Here is a 22,293-nt window from a genome sequence, read left to right on the forward strand (position 1 = left end):
AAGAAGAGAAAATTCATATACGCAGGTTCATTAAGCCCAAGTCGCGTATACACGCAGGTTCTACCAAGTCGCGTATACGCAGGTTCGCTATATACCAAGTAGGGTATACACGTAGGTTCATGAATGGAAAAGAGCGTACGTGTCGGAAAGCTTACTTTTGGTCCGTGGTAGTTAGTCCTCGGTACTTGAGCCAATGTTTTTGGACCAAAGTATCTCGACAGACGTGTTGATCCCTTGTATTGAGTTGATGGTATTGTTTTACTATGGTTTTGGACCGTGGTATTATGAAAAGCCTAAACCTATATAAGGAGAAGATCATTAGGCCAAAGGGTGTGAGTGAGTAATGAATATCTGATGAAGTGTAAGATCCAAATGCTGGTTATGGGTTGGTGATCTGAACCATGGTTTCACTCATGTGGAGGATGATGAACTATGGAATGGGATCTCAAGGCTTGGAATGATTATCTTCATATGGTTTGACTGTGGATAGACTAGATCTATTGACGCATGTTTATTGTTATGATCTGGGTATGTTTTGATGTTTGATATAGCTGCGGAATTATAAGTTAGGATTTGCAGATCTGTACGCAGGTTGTCTTTGGCAAAAGAGCGTATACACGCAGGTTGGGTTTGTCCAAGTAGCGTATACAATGTGATGTATGATATTTGAAGATGAAGTTGGATCTGGTTATTGTTATGTTGTCTATGTTGTTGACAGGATTTCAGTGATTCAGTATTGGGTGATTCAGAGATTGATGATGCAGGTTGTTTTATGGATCCAGTATGAAAATGTATGAAACGTGGTCCCGAGAAGATCGTAGAGTTCAGTAGGCTGGCGCCTACGTACTTGTAAATATATCAGCCAGTACAAGAGCCAGGGGGTTGTAGCTCCCTTCCAAGAGCAGCTGGAGAACGAGTAAAGGTTGGAGCATTCTGTAGGCAGGCACCTACGTACTAGTAAATGGATCGGCTAGTACAAGAGCTAAGAGGGTTGTAGCCCTCTGTAGGTTGTAGCCTGCGTGCTGGTAAAGGACTGCACCAGTACATTGTAAAAGAAGTTTCTTATTAAAGGAAGATAGAAACAAATTGCAGTAGGTGGTTTTCACCCACATTGGGTTTCCACCTTATATCATGGTGTTCATGTGTGTGCCTTATGTGTGATGATCTGTTCTGTTATACTGCACCTGTTTACTGTTAATATGGTTAATAATGTTCTGATGCATTTACTGAAGATAAGCTAACTGAATCATAAGATTACTGCATGTACGCTAGTTTCCCTTAACGAAGTTGCGTATATACGCTGATATCCTTAACTGAAGTTGCGTGTATGAATCTGAGTATGAAATTGAAAAGTTTTATCTGGTCTGATAATACTGATTCACCCCCCCTCTCAGTATTATTTTCAACAACTACGTCAACAGAGGACACGTAAAAGACAGCGTCCATGGATTTAGCATAATAGTTGTCGAGATTATTCAATCTATCAAAAGTGGTTGTTGGATTCGCATCGTGGGGTAGTCTATAGATGTCAACATGACCCCAAGGATCTAGGAACGGCCATGAATCCTTCACATGCTTGAAGACGGAGTCCTGTTGTTGTAGGATTCCTCTGTTTGACCACTGCTTGACCACCGTTGACCACGGCTTTCCTTGATGAATCCGGCTGAACCAATACGACCTGATCCATGTCTAGGTCATTCCTGATCTATCCACATGTCCCGTTTTTCCTGATGACACCTGCAACTTGGAGTTTAACAAAAACAACTGCGGAAAGTTGAATCAACTGTGGAAAGTGGCTGCATTCCGCAGCTAATGAGCGAAATCTAAGTCAAACAGCAAACACAAAAACATAGTTAGAAAACCACTTAAATGCTCTTTTAGAATCAATATGAAATGATCTCTGATAGCTTATGGAGTACTGGTGAGGGGAAAAAGTCTGGGAAAATGTGTAGGAAAGGTGTAATTTCAAAGCTCAACACCATGCATGGTTTGGTTTTGTGATCTCAGGACCAGTTTAGATGAGATCACGGTAATGTGAGGGTGGAGGTGATTTAACCTATGGATTCCCTTGGTTGTTTATGGATTCATTTATCCCATGAGATCCCACATTCATTCTTGGAATATGGAATGGGGGTGATTAGCTGAAAGAAATATTTGGTTCAACCCAATCTATTGTTGGGTGGTACTTGGAAGTCCCTAAATTGGTCTACTTTTTGCATATGTTAATAAGATATAATTTCTCTTGCATTCATGAGTAAATGTACTTGTTAAGATGTGGCTTTAATGGTTTTTATATCATTGTTATTAATCTGGTTATATGTTGGTTATAAGCATGGTTTTATAATAAATTCAAGTTATGCCTCTTATCATGTTTGATTGGTAAATGAATGGTTTTTGAATGCATGCCCTAACATATGTTATTGCAGTTATTGTGAGAGGGCATTGGACCTTCTTGATGATTCTCAGATAAGTTTCAGATCTCTATGTTCATATATGAATTCATGACCTGTAGATTTCATGTTCACTATGTATTTGATGGAATGATTGTCATGGTTAGACCTGGATAGGTCAAGTCCTTTTCTAATTTTTATGGCAATGGCTTTGTCCTAGTGTCATTTATCATTTTTGAAAGTCTCATTAAGTTCTGGGTAGTGGTTGAGAGTCAGGCCTTCAAAAGGTGGCTCAGATTTCGAGGTCGTAGGCTCATAACTGGGTAATCTAGACTGCAGTCGCTGGGAGGCAGGATCATCAAAGTGATTAGAGGGTTACAATCGTTGGGTTTCCTTGTAATCAGAGTGACTGGGGCTCCAGATCACTGAAAAGAAATTTAACTTAGGGTTTGGGCACTTGGAGTGGTTATTTAGCTATTGCGAGTCATGTAGCACCTGAGGGAAATCATTAAAGTTTCAGATTGTTGATTCCACTCCCTTAACTATGATTAGGGAGTTGAGTCATGTCATAGCAGCTGTCTGCTCATGTTTACCCCGACAGGCTAGTGAAAGTGGGTAAATGTGGGAGACGACGTTATACATGCCCCATTATATATGCATGGGAAACTTCTCAGGGTGGTGGCATAGATATATTATTTGTAATATTTAGGAGGGTTTCAAACTATCACTTTATTCCTGAATGCATTGGTTGGTCTATTGGTGGGTCTCTTCCGAGCTACTGAGAGGTTCATCTCTTCATTATTATCCTTCTTATTATCGCTTTTGTTCACGATTTAAGCTCTTAGCCTTCTAGTATCATCTTTGTAGTTTTGTGAGTTCTCAAACTGTTCAATGTTTTTCGTGTTTTTTCTCCATAATATAAGAACTGGTCCTTCTTTCGAACAGGTGGCCATTTTACTTACCTCGTCGCCTCAAGTCTCTGATATTGCTAGAATTTATTTCAACTGCTTAGTATTGATTTATGGAATTCGATACCCAAGCATCGTTTCTATTTGGTTTTGATATTGTCATTTGTTCATTTAGTCTTGCAATAGGTTCAAGGTCATTGGGCTCTGAATGTCTCTGTCTCTCACAAATTACAGTTTATTGGGAGTTAAGTTGGTATTTCTGTTAAAATCTTGTCCAATTTCTTTATATCTCTCTGTTTGACCAAATTCGCTTTCTCGTCCTTCACATAGTAGATGGTGTCCTCTTTGTTCAGGTGCTTGCTCCATACATAAAAGTTTATCTCCCTAACTACTCGCCTTCGACTTCACTCCATTTGTTCCATTACCCCATTTCCTATGTAATTATGGGTCTTAGGTAGACAATGCCAGTCACCATGATGGCGCACCCAGTTCATCTTCCTCTCATCAACGACGTTTGTTTGGATGGGAAATAGTGGCGAGCCACTTTGACTCAGTTCTTCCTGAAGTGAGGAACGAAATTCTCCATCTAGAATCTAAGGAGTTTGGCAACTGCCTATATTTTTCTGATTCTGAGATTGGAGGCAACAAGCTCAAGTAGGTTCCTGATCCGGGGAAATTCAGGAAGCGTAGGCTTCACTTTCTTCATTCCCTCACTTTGCATAGACAAATGGAAACATTGCTCCGTATGGTTATTCGTGACAAGTAGGTTGACAACTACAAATTGTTTGCAAGGCAGGAGGATCTTAAGAGAATTCTACGAGACATTTGCTACAACCTAGATGACATTGTGGCTAGACTAACAAGGGTGGAGCGATTTGTGGTAGCCGATTCAAGGATGGAGTCTAATGAGCCACATGAAGTACCAATAGTTATTAATGCTCCCACTCGCAACTCTCCTTAGGAAAACTTCTTTCCCCTCTCTCCAGTCATCATTTATGACTAATGGTTTTCGTCGCTTAACGTACTTGTCTCATCAGCTGGATATTACATGGTTTTGCACTATTCTTTACAGTGGGTTCATGACATGGCACTTTGGAACACAATTTCTTTTTGTTTCTTTCTCTTTATAGTAATCTGGATGCAGTTCGAATATAATCACTTGGTTGGAGTAATATTAGCATGTTTGTTTTTATCGCTCCCTTGTCTCTATATAGTCTTCCTAAATTTTGTAAAAGTCTCAAGGTATCAATGCACAAGTACAACAAGTATGTGAGGGTAGCCTTGTCTCTGCGATAGTCAAAATTTTGTATTTTAGACTTCACTGGTAATAATGGTGTCTTTTGGTTACCCATGGTTGAAGTGATAACTTCCCAAGGTGTTTCTTTTTAAAATATGATCAGCTATCAATGTAACATCTTTTAGCATTAATGAAAATTTCTTAACGAAGCTTAAAAAAAACAAATTTGATCTCTCAACTTATAATAAATCTATAATTATTAATATATCTAAATTAATTATTTTTCATATTAATATAAACAAATACTCATTATTTCACAAACTTTTGCATTTATCTTTATATTTATATACATTATACATAAAGAGTTGTCTTTAGTGAGACTTTTTGGAAGCTTTTCCGGTGGGTTTTTCTGGTCTAATTTCTCTAAAATCCGGCAGGAATTTAGAGAAATCACAAGCTTGACGGGTAACTCCTGCACAATCAAAGTGCCTTAGAGATTTTTCAGGGTGTTGAATCCATATATATAGTGAAAAAACTAGTTTAAATAACACAAATCAATATTTCACCTCAAAATTTTCCGCCAAATTCCAACACCAAAAAATCTAAAAAATAACACTAAAAACAACTCCTTATACATGACACTAATATCATGGTGCAAATCTCAATTCCATAATTCTCTTTGTTCGAAACCCTCGAGTGATAGATTAACACATGTAAATAGCATAACATTTGTGATGAGTCACAAATGTGAAAAATGGGGTTGGGAATGCAAAGTTCGTGGTAAAAGTATCCATTTGGGATATCCTTTGCCTACATGTACTCCTCATTGTTTTTACTTATTCTACCCCATTCAACGTTAGCATCACGTATCCATATGGAAAAGATAACGACCACACGCTTCTCAACATATGACATCAAATACTTCTCAACATTTGACACTCATTTCTCCCCAAATATTATAATGATGAATCTATTTCCTTTTCCACATGAACTTTCAAAGAAGCTAACATGACCACTCAAATATTTAATGTATTTCCAGCGACCTGTTGTTCTAAGTTTTCAAAAGCTTCCCAATCTTTGAAGTTATGCCACACATCACGCTTCCACGTCCCTTGCTTTTATTCACATTAATGGCGTTTCAATGTTTATGTGTTGTGGGGTGGCTGCCTTACTTTACACCAAAGCCTTACCCCTCAAGCATAGAATAGTAAGTTAGACCCTTCCTTCTTTTATATACAAATATAGATACAACTCTAAGGGATTATATTTATATTTACTAAAATATACTTGACTTAATATCATTAAAGTGGTGTAGGTGTAAGGGAGAGAAAGATGGGTGTTTTTAATATTTTCGAGTAATGTTTTTTTTTTTTTTTAAATAATAATAGTAATAAATATTTATTTATAAATTTATAGGCGTTGTTTATAGAGGTGGAGGAATTATTTGGATGGTTAAAAATGGTTGAAAGGTGGGCAAAAAAATAAAAAAAATCTTTCAATCGCAATGCTTGAATCATGTTTTTAATAGTGGAAATAGATTTTGACAACTGTAATTTAGATTTACAAAAATCCCAACTAAATTTTATCAAAATCTTACCAAAATTTCCATAATTAAAAAAAAAAAACAAAAAACAAAAAACTACGACCACATCTATACTCTAAACTAGAGTAATGGAGCTATGAATATATAAACATATAAATTATTTTTAATAATTGAAATAAAAAAAGTGGAGAGGTGTTGGTTATACATGTTAAAAGTAAAGAATTTTGTCAAAAGTTGTGTCCTTCGCAATGATTTGCCCACAATTTTGCCTTCCATGAGAGTACCAGTAAGCCTCATGGATTATCATTTAAATAAAGTAATGTTTTCTCGATTATAGTTCAAGTAAAGTTATTAGGTTTTAAATATAGTTAGTAGGTAAGACTTGTTTTTCTCCCAAACAAAAGGTATACGACGGTCTTAATTTGGAAAGTCCGGATTGTACCATAACGTTTTATGCTGTCTTACAAACATTTCATCTATGGGATTGACGGAGAGACCAGAAGGTACAAATCAATCATCATTTTTATATTTCATTTAAATTATCAAAATAATATATGAATTCTTTTTAATATTTTTTATTAATATAAATTAAATTTTATTAAAAAATTAGGATTTTTTCAATCAAAAGTCGTAGCAGACTTTAGGAATTAAATCGGGATGAGGAGTAGAAGTAGGATTAGGATGAGGAGTAGTAGGAGGATTCGGGACATATAACTCAGCGGTTAGAGTTTTTATCGGGTCGCAGGGTTTGAGTTTTCTCATTAAAACATTAAGTAAATATATAAATGTTGATGAAGTTTTTAAAAGTTGGATTATTAATAATGATGATGATGATTAATGTTTACTAAGATTGATATGGTTTATCGAACCTTGAGAAAGAAGCGGTTACTTGGGATTATTTAAAATCTTATTTTTGTGATAAAAAAGGAGGGAAAGAAGCATTTTGAGGTCACTGTAGTTTTGTTGATTGAACAAGTCGAGGAGGTTGGTAGTGGGAAGAATGTTTTGGAAATGAGAGCGAATGTGAGTAAGGGTTAGACAATCTAAGAGAAAGTGTTTTTCATCTTCGACTCTCTTAGTATTGCAAAGGAGGCATATTCTCTCGTCCTAATGTATCTTGGGAATAGACCAACGTCCAGTTTCACTCCAAAGATCGTGAGAATTAGTTCTAATCCTTGCAATATTCATTCTCTTCTTACCACTGGTTAAGACAGAAAGGTAATTCTCGTTAGCAAGTGTGGGATTGATAACCTCCTTATAATATCTTAACTTTATTTTCCCCTCTAGCTCCATAACTTATCCTTAAATTTGGAATTAATGACGTTTTTATTTCCCCAAGATGATCTCCTCCTTTATCTCCTAATGATCGAGCCAGAACATGGCATCCTTATGCCACCCTCGCTTGAGCCTGAGGTGGTTTTGCCTAGAGTTAGAAGCAACTATTGGGAGTCACTTGGCTTCCATGTTGTACACCTTCTTATACATGAAATACCTAAACATATATGTGCATTCAATGGGGGAAAGGCTACCCTCGATTAAGAGAATAGGGTAGGGAATATTACCTTTAATCTTAAGGTTGTAGGTAATGAATTGCTTTTGGATCGTTTCAATCTTTCTCCATGAATCTCTAGATAGACTGTAGCCCCACAACTCACACACATATAAAATAACAGGGGTGACGAGAATCTCGAAGAAGAATTTTTTTTACTCCAAACCCAAATATCAATCATCTTACAATTGTTTTCAAGCTCATAGTAAGCTTTCCAACCTCCTATAATCCTTTTCTCAATGCTATAGTTCCAATTGAGCTGATGGTGGATGTCAATACGTAAATATTTGTAAGACAAAACATTTTCTAAGTAATTGTTATCATAAATGAAATTATTATAGGTAATCTTTTTGGATTTAATAATCATATTTTATGTCTTGTTAGTATTAACAGTCATACCCATCTTGGAACAACAGTCTTTGAGGGTTTTAGGGTGCTTATTGAGATTGTGGGGATTCCTGGCAAGACGAACAATATCATCAGCATAAAAGAGAAGAGTAATGACTATACTAGCAAGCTTTAGTCCTTCACAACCAACAACTTCTAAGCATTCCTCATGTTTGTCAGTGTAAATGCCAAAAATGGTAGGGGATAGGGGACACCCTTGCTTAACACCAATGTTGCATTTAATATCAGTAGACAAACCCTTGATGATCTTAACATTGGCAATAACATTCTCATATAATCTAATAACAACAACCTTTAACTCAAGAGGAACCATTATCTCATCGAGCCTTTGCCATAACTTCTCATGAGAAACCGTGTTGAGAGCTCTTCTAAAGTCAACAAAAACAACATGAAAGATCAATCTTACTGTTAAGGAAATCCTCAACAATAATCCTAAAAGTAACAAAATGGTGAATCGTATAAATATCTTAAAATAAGTTTTTCCTCTCCTTATATATTTAAAATTTCTCAAATATTAAATTAAAAACAATGTCGTGTGAGTTCTCTTTAATTTATAAATATTAATTAAATAATATATTATACTTTAATAATTTCATTTTAAACCCTAATTTTTTTATATTAATAAATAATATTTTTTTAATAAAATTAACATTATTTTTTATATAAACCATATTTATTTTTAAAAAAAGTTGGAAACCCAAATCCCATACCAATGATGAAATTCTTTAAGTAATACAAAAACATATTTTTATAGGTAGTATTTAATATCTTCAAATGTACGAATCCCACACCAATGATGAGAATCTATAAGTATACCAAAATCTATTTTTATAAATAGTATTTAATATCATGAAATGCACATTATTTTATGTCCTCCCTTTCGTTGTCTACTTAGGAGGATTCAAATTAAGTGGCCCACGAAAAGCCATGCGCTTAATAATTAATTTAGTGGCGCCAAAGTAGGAGAGAGCTAGTAAGTCTGGGATGGGACAGTGGGACTTCACCAAAATTCAGCGAATGAATTACTTGGAGTAAATTGTTTTTTATTATAAAATTTAGAGACTCTTGAATGGTATCTTTTTAAATTATAAATAAGATGATTATTTTATTTTCAAGATCTAAATGTATGGGAAAATATTTTTAAGTGAGAATATTTGTTTTTTTCTAAGAAGATATAAATTTATATTTAAGCAAGTAGAGTATTTATTTTTTCAGAAGAAAAATCTATATATGTTATATTGAGTTCATATAAGCAGTTGGAATATTACATGGCAAAATGTGGATCGAATACCATCAATCACATGTCGCAACAGGAAAAGGATTTCCTGTGGAAAATAAAGACCATAAAGAAAAGGATTTCCTGTGGAAAATAAAGACCATAAAGAGACCATGAATGGACGAAGACATTCTGTGCTAATAATGAAGCAAGTAGAGTATTTATATCTTTATAAATTTATATCTAAGTTATAATATATATATATATATATATATAATAATTAAAAAAAAATTGTTATCCTGCAACTAAATTTTTGTACACACTAATTTAATATTTCAGTTAATTGTAACTTTTAAAATATTATTAATATTAAATATCACTACTAAATAACTTAAAACCTAAATTATTAAAAACAAAAACTTAAAGATATATACAAATTAATAAAAAAATGATAAATCAATTTCTAACATCCATATAATTTAAAAGATAGAGTATAATAATAATAAAACCTTTGAAGTTTTGTTCAGTAATACCAAAATATGCTAAAATGTGTTGTAATACCTTCTGGATATGTAATGTGTTGTAATCGTCAGCTCTTATGTAATGGTTTTTTTTGTCCTTTTATGTTAACCTACGTTAGTTTTTATTTCGTATTAGATTATATTTAATATTTTGAAATCTAAAATATTCCCTCCCTTTCCATAGTTTTTTTAGTTTTTTATATTTGATATTTTGAAATCTAAAATATTCCCTCCCTTTGCTTTTTAAGTTTTTTTTGTTGTATTAGATATATTTAATCTTTGGAAATTTAAAGTAATCTCTCTCTTTCCATTATTTACTTTTCAAAATTATAGGAATTAAAATTAATTATTTAATTTTCAAAGTTATAGAAATTAAAATAAAGTACCTAAAAAAGATATTTCTTTAATTTAGTGATAGCTATTTAAATTAAGTTATCCAATAACAACTTATATTTCTTTGATCTAGTGACTCCAACCAAGGGGTGGGTGAGTTAACTTATAACTTTATTTAAATTTAGTGAGATAATTAGTTGGAGTAAGTGCTTTTTAGTTGGTAAATTTGAATTTTTTAATTACAATTTTTTTAAATTATTAAATAAGAGAAAGTGAAAAGATTAATTTATTTTTAAAATTATGTATTCTAAAATTATTTCCATCAAGTTCTAAAAGAAGCATGAGCAATATTACAAAATTTTTGCTTTAATCAATTCATTTCAAATTGATTAGAAGCTTTAGTTGGAATTTCAAAGAAGAAAAGGTCAACAACTTATCTATATTTATGCATTTGGGTCGATTTGCTTCTATGAATTTCTTTTGTTCCTAGAAACAATGCATGGGGTGACACATAGGATTTGAGGAATTGATTTGATTTTGATTTTGAGGTTGTGGAGATTAGGGTTCAATTATGATTAAGTTTGAGTGGGCGTGACTTAAAAAATTGTAAGGTTTTGTTATTATTTAGGGTAGAATGAGTAGATATTTGACATCAACATCGATTGAGATGAGTAGGTTGAAAATGGGATACATCATCACATTATTCTCCAGTACATCTTTAATGACTCCAATACATTCTTAACAAATCAAAATATTCTCTAATTCATAGCTATTTGAATATGGTGATGGCATGTGTTCAACATGGTAAATTATAATTAATTTTGCATTAACTCCTTTTGATAAAGATTGTGTACTATTTTCTTCTTTTTACAAACATGTTAATTGTTTTTTATTGTCTTTTAATAAAATTTTAATAAAAAGAAGAATGAGGTCAAGATTCAAAGGATGACATGGATTAAATTCATTGTTCTTTAAAAATGGTTGATTTCACTTGACTCTTGTATTTAAGATTCACAATTTTCATATTACTTTTTCTAAACTACGATGAAGAGATTTTGCATCAAGAGAATTCCTACTTACAACTAAATAGTAAAAAATCGAAAGCCGCTTAAAATTGCACTCTATAATTAATGTTAGAACGTATAAATGCATAATGTAGAAAATATACAATGTAGAGTCAATGGATCTCTATAAAAACCTATTATTAATTTTTATTACTTTTAAAAATGACAATCTGCTACATTAAACAATGAATTATTTGTCACTGAATTGTTTTTTTTAATTACATACCTACACCTAATCTTTATCTTATAACTTTATGAAGGGTGTGATTAGGTTTCATATACAGATCTTAATAGTTAAACCTTGATATCTCCATGAGAGAAGATAGTGTGCTCTAATAGAGGAATTGTTGGGATGAGGTCTCTGGGGTCAATTTTGTTAAGTTTTGGGCAAATTTTGTAATATCTTTTGTAATGAATGTAAAGTCTCCTCGAAATGTGGAAGCAGAGCGCGAAGCTAGTAGAATTCAAAGGGGCTTTAGTCCCTTAGTTGGGTAGATGATAGAGTTGTTTTGAGATCCGCCCATTGTCCGCAGACCATGGTATTGTATAGGAAATGCTGAAATAGATGAGTCATAGCGAGTCTAAGTAGCAATCTAATTTAGAAGAATCATTGTAAGGGCAAGGTGCTAAGGCAAGAAAGGTCTGTTTCCTGTACTTAGGCGAAAGGGGAAGGCTCTTGCTGCTGAGTGCGTGGAGACCTTGGTAAGTTCGCAGGCTGAGTGCGCAGGAGAAAGAAGCCTGTAATAGAACGATTATACTTAATAAAGATTGTTTTGGGTCGAAATTGGTGCATCTATGTCTTATTATTTACTTATGCAAATTTTTTATATATTCACTATGTGTTATGATTTATATGAATTAATGATTGTTTACTACGCGAAAGTGGTAGATCTATAATATTTATGCATGATAAGTACAATTAAATACCTTCACGAAGATCTAGAAGTCATTTAGATATATTTGCAGTAGTTAGCTGTTCGGAAGGATTAGAGCTACGCGAAGGTAGATCTAAGCCATAGGAACTTCTGAAACCATCACACATGCCTCTAGATGCAGAAACATGCTTCTAGCATCCCCCAATACTGCTTTAGGTGAGACTGCAACCTGCGCTATCCAGGTTGTTGATGAAAGGGATAGTAGTTAGGGTTTCGTTGGTTGGCGAAGATAACGTTGAACCTGGGTCAAGCCCCATCAAGCCAACAAATGGTTCCGCTGCCGGGACTGGGATTTATATGAGGAATGTGATGTCGAATAAGTGGTTCCCTACTAAGAAGGAAATCAAAAAGTGGCTCGATCGAAAGTTGCACGCGTTTGCAGCTCAAGAGAATAGAAACCCGCGGTTATCCAAGGAACAGTGGTTGAATAGATACCTATACACAGACGAAATTGAAGCCTTTTTCTGTTTCTTCCCTTGCGAATTGCACGAGTGCTATCTAGATTAGCAGACAATCAGGGTACGTGGAGACTTGACGAGCCTATTGTGTGGACTCCAGAGTTGGTGAGGCGTCTGGAAACTTCAGAAAACAAAATCGCGCAGGTCGTTGATCACTAGATTGATTGCATATTAGGAGGATTTGTCACTGAACTTGAAATTGATACGACCATAAACTATAGCGAAGCAGAGCGCGAACTCTTTAAGGGACAATGAGGTAAGTACTTATAATATATGAAAACTTGGATTAAGATGATATTGTGTGAAAAATAGGTTATGCCATTACCTTTATGTTTGGGACTACACGAAGCGGAAAACCCTTCAGAAGGAATGAAGAATCAGGCTCTAAATACAGTCCGATGTTAGGAACCTCTTCCAACGACAACGAAGGAACTATTCTGAGTACATCGCGAAGCGCGTTGCAGATAGTAATTTAGGGTATCCCAAGGATACCTCACCTATCCACTCCACCTCCACTGCATACACCTACACCTCCACCTCCACCTCCACCTCTGCATCAACCGTTCAACATGGCGAACGTAATGAAGATGTCGATCTTTAAACGGGTAGGAATCGAAGACCCCGAACAATTCTAGTTCGTTGTAGATATTGTGTGGACAACGCAGCGGATTACTGATGATAATATAAAGAAAATGCAGCTAGTCACAACGTTGCAGGATAGGGCACTAACCTGGTATATCAAGTTATGTTAGGATAGACCTGGCGCGACGATGGCAGAGACTCAACAGGCATTGAACAGTGAGTTCAAGAAGCCTAAGTCTCAAGCATAGTCTGTAACCAAGTTTAAGGAAATACAAAAAAAGGTAAATGAGTCCTCGTGGGATTTCGATCAGAGGTTAAAGTGCCTGATATGGTAGGCTAAAATGTCGATCACGGATTCTTAGCATAGGGACAGGTACATCGCATCTCTCCTACCACATATAAGATTAACATTATCTCAGCAAAGGATAGGAACGTAGGTGAAGGCTGTGGAGATTGCGATGAGGCTAGAAGTCTCACCAGTACAAGATACGAATGTAGGAGTGCAACAGATTTAGTCGCAACTGGAAAGTCTGCACATGGAGCAAAAGAGCTTAAAGACAGTGAAGGAAGCTCAGCTAGAGGTGCGGACTAAAGTCTGGTGTATAAAATGCAAAGACAAGGGACATGATAAGGATCACTGCCATGTTGATCAGAATTACTTGATTGGAGGTGGTCATTTGCCTTTGAAGCCTGATAAATTTGTAGGATCGAGTGTGGGAGTACCATTATGGTGCGCGATCTACCAGATAGGTGGGAAGCACGCGATATGAAGGCCACGTAGAATTTTTCTGAAGTTTCTACATCAGGGAGTCAAGAAAAACCGACTAGAAATAGTGAAGCACAGGACGTGGATCCCTCGCTATTAGCCACTTTTCTGAAAACTTGTATGAAGTTGTTGAGGGATAAGAAGGAAGTGGAAGGGCTCCAGGAGCTAATCAACAATTGTATGGGAAAAATTAAGATTCCTTCATAACAACGCGCTGTGAGGAAACTAGGTAAACATAAGAAGTGAACAGGGCGCGAGATGAGGCTGACCGCGCAGATTGGAGAATATGAAATGGATCAAGTCATCTTGGATTTGGGTTCTGATGTGAACATACTACCTAAACAGACATGGGAGAGGATGGGGAGACCTGCGCTATAATGGTCTCCTATACAACTACGCATGGCCAATCAACAGAAGATCATTCCTATGGGGTGCCTGTATGGGGTAACAGTAGACATTGAAGGAGCAAGTGCTCTGGCCGATTTTGAAGTAATTGAAATAGTGGATGACAATAATCCTTACCCTGCACTATTAGGGATTAATTGGCCCTTTGACATGGATGCCATAAATAAATTGAAGAAACGAAGGATGACATTTGAAAGGAAGGCGTTGTGAGTTATTATACCACTAGATCCCACGAAGGGAGCGTGCTACACTGAACCGGTCTACGACTATGTGGAGGAAGATGACTTAGATCAAATATACAAGATTACTGCGAGCGACGAAGATTGGATCAATCACAGTTCAAATGAGAAAATATCATGGGATAGATATAACTCATGTACCTTAGATTCAGATGAAGAGCTCGAACACTGGCAGAATAGATTGCATGAAGTTTCCACGCTACGTTGCAATATGATGACAAAATCGCTATGGTGCGTATCAACAGAGTTAAGGAATCTCCCACATTATGATGGCTTAATGATGTTAATTTATTTTTGGATGAGTTTGAAAGGGAGGTGCCCAAGGAAAATCGATTCCAGTCACTTGATATATCACTGCACGCTACGCCTACCCGTTGGTGGGGTACGCATAAGGATAGATTCATTGATTGGAAGGAATACGGGTGGATGATGAAGCTAAGGTTTGGGTATGCTAATACCCGGATGACTGAAAAATAAAATGGGAAGGATGACTCCCGCGATCACTTGGCACAGTGGACTAAATCTTGGGGAGAAGAGCCACAACAAGAATGGGAGCATACCTTCAGTCACACCGTAGATATTATTCCAATGAATTGGTACTTGGAAACAGAGCTATACCATGGGACAGATGAATGATATATCTTGAGGGAAAGTTTCTTATTAACCTTCAACTTTAAGGATGGATTTGAGTGCATTGATGAAGTGCTCTAAGAAATTAAGGCTACTATCTTTAGAACGCCTGCAAATCTGATAGAATGGGTTCAACCGGAATGGAGTACCCAGCTATGTCATGCGCTGGAGTGCTACAATGTGACTGCAGAAGAAGAAGAAGAAGATCTATGAAAAATCAACATTCCGGAGACCAAAGGACAACGCGAGGTTGAAGGTCCTAAAGTAGCAAACCCTGATATATCAGAACCTTTGAAGACTAGGCAAGTAAATATTGGATCCAATGTGTAACCTAAGTTTGCAAAGATAGGGGATTATTGGGATGAAGATATAATTGATCAAGTGGCAGAGCTACTGCGTGAGTACCGGGACTTGTTTCCCACCAAGTTCTCGGACCTAAAAGGAATAGTAGGGGATCTGGGAGTTATGAAGATCACTTTAAATCTCGATGTGAAGCCCATGAAACAGAGACCCTACCGCCTAAATCCGGAGTATAAGCAGAAGGTGTGCAAAGAGCTAGACAAAATGATGGAAGCTGGAATTATTGAGCCAGTAGAAGAATCTGATTGGGTAAGCCCTATGATTGTCCAAGAAAAGAAGCAGTAAGGTGAAATCAGGATATGCATGGATCTGAGAGAGCTTAACAATGCATGCGTCCATGACCCATTTCGAACCCCATTTACGGATGACGTTTTGGAGAATGTTGGAGGTCAAGAAGCTTATTCGTTCATTGATGGGTTCTCAGGGTATGATCAGATTAAGATTGCGTCAGAAGATCACAACAAGACTACCTTCACGACAGATTGGGGATGCTTCTAATACACTATAATGCCATTTGAGCTAAAGAATGTACCCACGATCTTCTCAAAGGTTGTAATTGCAGTGTTTAAAGAGTTCATCCATAAATTTTTAGAAGTATATTATGATGAATGGATTGTGTTTGGATTAGTAAATCGCCACGATGCGAGTCTACGCCCTATGTTGGATACTTGTCACAAATACCAGATTTCCCTGAATCAGAAGAAATGTATATTTTGTGTGCCTTATGGGATATTGCTCGGCCATGTATTCTGCAAGCAGGGATTAATGGTAGACCTTGCGAAGATAGCTGTGATTTTCAATTTAGAAGCTCTGAAGAATGTAAAGCAGTTGCACGCAACACTAGGGCACACTCACTACTATAGAAAGTTTATCAAGGCCTATGCACAAATAACTGCGCCAATGGAGAAATTACTGAAGAAGGATGTGACTTTCTGTTGGGATGAAGAGTGTTAGCGCAGTCTGGATGTATTAAAGGAAAAGATGGTGACTGCGCCCATTTGGTATTTCCATACTAGAAGAAATAATTTCAGGTTCACGTGGATTCCTCTTGTATTGCGTTGGGTGTGGTATTGACCGAGCCAAACGAAGTCAAGATAGATATCCCAATAGCCTTCGCGAGCAGGAAACTGTCAAAGGCCGAGAAGAACTATTCAACTATAGAGCGCGAAGGATTGGTGATGGTCTACGCACTACAAAAGTTTCGACATTACCTGTTAGGCACACATTTCAAAATGTATACAGATCACTCCACTCTCAAGTACCTGGTCAATAAGCATGTGTTGGGGGGGGAAGATCTGTAGGTGGTTATTGTTGTTTTAGGAATATGACTTTGAGGTGATTGTCAAGCCTGGACGATTGAATGCGGGTCTAGATCATCTATCCAGAATTGAGACAAGCGAAGAACCTACTAATTTGGAGGAAGGATTGCCAGATGCACAACTCTTCATTGTATGCATCACAGATGCTCATTTTTCTGATATAATCTAGTTTTTAACTACTGGAACAACCCCGAAAGGATACTCTACACAGAAAAAAGGAGTTGGTGGTCTGCACAACTAACTTTTTTATGATTGCGGGACACTTATATAAGATGGGCACTGAGGAAATACTGCGCCGATATATTCCAGAGTTTGAACGATCTAACATCCTCGCCGAAGCACATGGAGGAGTGGCGGGAGGACATTATGTAGGCATAGCAACCGTGTAGAAGATTCTGCACGCAAGATTATGGTGGTCAACGGTGCATAAGGGTTCTAAGGTATATTGTAGGGCATGTGATGCTTTTTCAAAGGACGGGGAAACCATCGCGAAGGGACGAACTGCCCTTAAATCCTCAGCTTTCATTACAAGTCTTTGACAAATGAGCAATTGAATTTGTAGGTCCAATACAGCCACCAGGGAAAAAGATGGGCATGCGATATATTACTACTATGACTGAGTACTTGACAAGATGCGCGGAAGCACAACCGGTGAGAGACTGTAGCGCTGCTACAGTTGTAAAGTTCCTGTTTGAATATGTCTTGACAAGGTTCAAGTGTCCTAAGATATTGATGAGAATAGGGGTACGCATTTTGTAAATGAAACTATTGCCACAATGCTTGAAGAATTCCAGGTCTATCATCAAAAGAGTACGCCCTATCATCCTCAGGAAAATGGTACGGTTGAAGCATTCAATAAAATCCTGGAGAACATGTTGACAAATATCTGCGACGCACAGAGGAACGATTAGGATGTACGCATAATAGCGGTCATACGGGCAAATAGGATGATGTGCAAAATGTTTACAGGCCAGACTCCGTTCATGTTGGTCAATGGGATAGAGGTTGTGATGCCCATGGAGTATATTGTGCCGAGTCTGCGGATTGCAGCATTAAATGATATGGTGAATCGAGAGACTATGGAGGAATGCCTTGCGCAGTTGTTGGAATTAGAAGAAGACCGATTTCTAGCAGGATTTCACCAACAGGTGCAGAAGGAGCGCGAGAAGGCCTGGCATGATCGACATATTAAGTTGTGCACCTTCAAGGTGAATGACTTGGTCCTACTTTACAATAGAAAATTTACAAAATTTCCTGGGAAGTTTCAAATGCATTGGCTGGGACCCTATGTAGTCAAGGAAATTACAAATGGTGGTGCAGTTCAGCTCGCGAAGCTGAATGGGAATTATTTCCGAGAAAATTCAATGGAAGTCTATTGAAATTGTATCAAGGGGATCCTGCCCCTGTGCAATGACTACATGATGGCGGGACAATATTAGTACTCCAGGCAGCTGCAAGGAGGTGCAAGACTATAAACTACATTGCCCAAAAAGTGGAAAAACGAAGTAAGGGGGTTGCATGACGGAAGAAAGAAGTGCGCCAGAAGGAGCTGCTCAAGGAGGACTGCACCATGGAGGATGGTGCCACACAGTGGGGTCTAAAAATAACCACTAGATGCATTATAGCTGATTGGATGGCGAAAATATCATTAGGAGGAGTGGGTGGGCTACATTTGTGGCGCAAATCTTTGGTAATCTGTTGCCAAATATGCATTTATGATCCGAATTTGGAGTGAGCGATCGGATTTGAATTTAGAATCACCTATAAATCTGGGATGCTAGCCTTCATTACAACACTTTTCTTTTAGAGAATTTGATGCCAGAAAGATTCATGTATGTGCAATAAGGATTGGGAGGAAATTCTTTCACGACCAGAGTTCGCAACCCTGCCTGATTGGAACCGAAGATCATCCTTGAGGAAATGATTGATCTCGCAGAATTCGCAAGTTTTGAAGCCACAGCCCCTGAAATTGTGTCGGCAATGGAAGCTACACCATTTGTGCCTACGGCGCCGAGGTCACCTAGGCCTAAACCATTCGCTGCTAAGGAGAAATAGAAGAAACCACAAGTTATTCTGGTGAGGCAGTCATCGAGGAAGAACCCTACGGAGGTTCGGCAGAAAGGGAAGATGGACAAGTTGAAACAGCCACGCAAACCCATGGATCTTGATGAAGAGGAGCTTCACGAAGGGGTTGAAGAGTTGGACACTGAGGAGGGAGAGCCTATCACTAGGCTCCCGAAGTATATCCCTCCGTGAAAGGGCAAAGAAAAGGTACCCAAGGATCTTGATAACGCTAAATTCACAATCTCTACACCGCTATTTCCGAAGAAAGTGCCATTTGAAGGCGCGCTCTTAGGGCGCATTCCTGCACTCAAAATGGAGGATTGGGATCTAGTTGATCACGAGAAATTCCCACATTTGGAGACAAACAAATATTTGGCAAAGATATATTATGAGGAGACCGGATTCACGCTTTTGGAGCCTATGAAGTGGGTCGCAGGGGTTGAAAAGGCTGGGGTGCTAAATATGCTATGTGTGGTTCATGATGGGTATCTCTGGCTGGGAGATCCCATCCCCATCACAGATATGCTGATCCATCGCATCACAAGGTTGCTCTACCAAGGGGTGGATCTAGCCGAGGAGTTTAGAGGAAAGAGTAAAGAAAAAAACTCATGTACAGAATGAAGAGCGAGTTTGGCTTAGTGAAGAAGTCATGCGAATACTCTATCCGTTCCATCACAGATAAGGTGGTGCACTTTTCTACCTAGATTTTGGCTTGCAAGGTCATGAGAAAGTGTCACGCGGATGAGGTGCTGGCGCCAGTCATTTCATTAGCTCCATAATGCACGAAGGGGGTGTAGTACAATTGGGCACAGTATCTCTGCAAAGAGTTTCTTTTGAATTATCGCGAAGCACAGAACAACGACAAGACATTCCACTATGGCTGGCTGCTGTTGTCAATTGCCCTAGTTGTGTGGAGACTACCAAAAGATAGTGAGTTCCCTCCACATGATGTTGATTTACAAGAGGTTGAGGCTATCTCCTATCCTGTTTGAGCAGTTGGAGGCCTATGCGGAGTTTAAAGTGGATTTTCACAATGTATCCATTCATGCGAGACAAGATCCTAAGAAAGTATAGTACAAGTTGTTGTACCTAGTCATTGACGCAGATGTACAGGAAATCGTGGGAAAATGGCCAGGCGAGTGGCTACACCCCACATATCTCAGCGCTGGAACAAGAAAATGCAGAGAAATCTCCTCCACACAGGCCACAGTAACTTAGAAGCAAAAGGAAGCTAAGCAAGCTGCCGCTCAAGAGACAACAACACAAAAAAGAAGGAAGATACTACCAAGGTAGCTGTTGTTAAGGCAACTGTTGACAAGGAGCGTGTCACGAAGGCGGCCACACTGGAGGTTGAGGAATTTTCTTCTCAACATACTGCGGACAAGGAAGGGTCTGAGGAGGAAGGAGGTGGTGGCAAGGAGCAGAGCACTCCTTTCAGAATCACAAAGTGCCAGAAGGAGACGACTTCCAGACCCAGGAAGAAGAAGAAATCGGACAAGCACGTACATGTAAATCCAATGGTCCTCACTGAGGGGGACTTGGATGAGATCGAAGACAAGGTCTGCAACACAATGACGAAACTATGGACACAATTTGAACAATAATACCAGTAGACGTTGGGGAACATGCAGAAGGATCTGCGCGAGTTGTAGATTCAAACAGGATGACTACAAGCGAGCGTAGGATAGGCGAGTGAGATTCAAGCGAGCCTATCGCAAGCGAGCGAAACTATGCTTGAGACAGATAGGACTGTGGATCTCAGAGTCATACCATTACGAGAGGGATCACTGTGTGCAAAGGCATATGAAGCAAATGCCCATCTCGAATAGATCAAGGATGTGGGTGTCAACCTAGCTACACTGCCTATTCAGACCATCCACATGCTTCATTAGGGGGTATCAGACAAGCTGAGGATCAGGGAGAAGTGTGCGCTATCAGTTATCAGGGAGGTAAAGATGAATAATGATCAGATTTTCATAGAAAAGGCTCAGGCACTGAAGGAAAAGGGAGAACTGTTAGAAAATTATATATTACGGAGCAATGGAACACATAAAAAATTGCAGAAATATAAACACAGAAAACGTATAAAACAAGAGAGACACAGATATATGTGGTTCACCCAGTTTGGGCTATGTCCACGAAGAAACAGCCAGTCCTTCTTTTATTATATTATCCAGCAAACTGAAGAGATACAACCTACAACAGATCCGCTGTAACACCCTCTTCGCTCTCAATCTCTTCTCTCTTCCTCACTCAGAATACAGATATACATAGACACAATACTATTTCCTCATATATAGTGAGGGGTTGCCTTCTAGGGAAAAAACCCCTAAATTAAACATAACTTATACCATTAGATCATCCACCTAATGAACGGCCCAGATTGACTAGAAATTACTAGACTTTTACAAGGCAATTTTACATCTGTTTTTAGCTTCGGGGGCGCTGCCCCTGAGCCCCCGCTGGGGGACCGCTGGCCCCCAGACCCCCAAGCCGGGGGGGATTTACCACTCCGCACCCCCCTGCGTGGAGGGGTGTATAGTCTTCTTGGGGTATACATCCGGCAGAAACCTTTGAATACAGAAGATAATCAGGCTCCACACCCAACAATCTCCCACTTGGAGACTGATTATAGCAACTCTACCATTGCTTCATTTGCTAGACAATGACTTCACTTTGGACCTGGTTGTTTCTCATCTTCTTCATCATACTTGAATACCAATTGAAACTGAGCAGATTCTCAGTTTCTCCCTGGTTACAACTTTTGTTAACATATCTGCAGGATTCTGGCTAGTGTGTATCTTTTCCAGCTTCAATTGTCCATCTTCCAATGTTGACCATATGAAATGGTACTTGAGTTGTATATGTTTAGTCTTGGAATGAAATGTAGAGTTCTTTGCAAGATGTATGGCACTCTGGCTGTCACTGTATAACCTGCCCAACTCCTGCTTCTTACCCAATTCATCCAGAAACCTTTGTAACCAAATCATTTCTTTACTAGCCTCTGTAGCAGCAACATACTCTGCTTCTGTTGTTGAAAGTGCAACAACACTTTAGATTTTGAAACCCAACTGACAACTGTTCCACCTACAATAAACACATACCCTATTGTGCTCCTCCTATTATTTCTATCACCTGCCATATCTGTATCAACATATCCCTGTAGAGAAATGTTTGAACCACCAAAGCATAATGCTTGATTTTTGGTACCTCTCAAATACCTGAGAATCCACTTCACCGCCATCCAATGTTCTTTTCCTGGATTCTTCATGTACCTTCTTACAACTCCCACTGCATGTGCAATATCAGGCCTTGTGCAGACCACTGCATACATTAAGCTTCCAATTGCTGATGCATATGGAACTT

Source organism: Pinus tabuliformis, chromosome 2_2 (genome assembly GCF_031772625.1).
Source record: "Pinus tabuliformis cultivar Carrire ecotype Pingquan chromosome 2_2, CPIR1, whole genome shotgun sequence".
Classification (NCBI taxonomy): Eukaryota; Viridiplantae; Streptophyta; class Pinopsida; order Pinales; family Pinaceae; genus Pinus; species Pinus tabuliformis.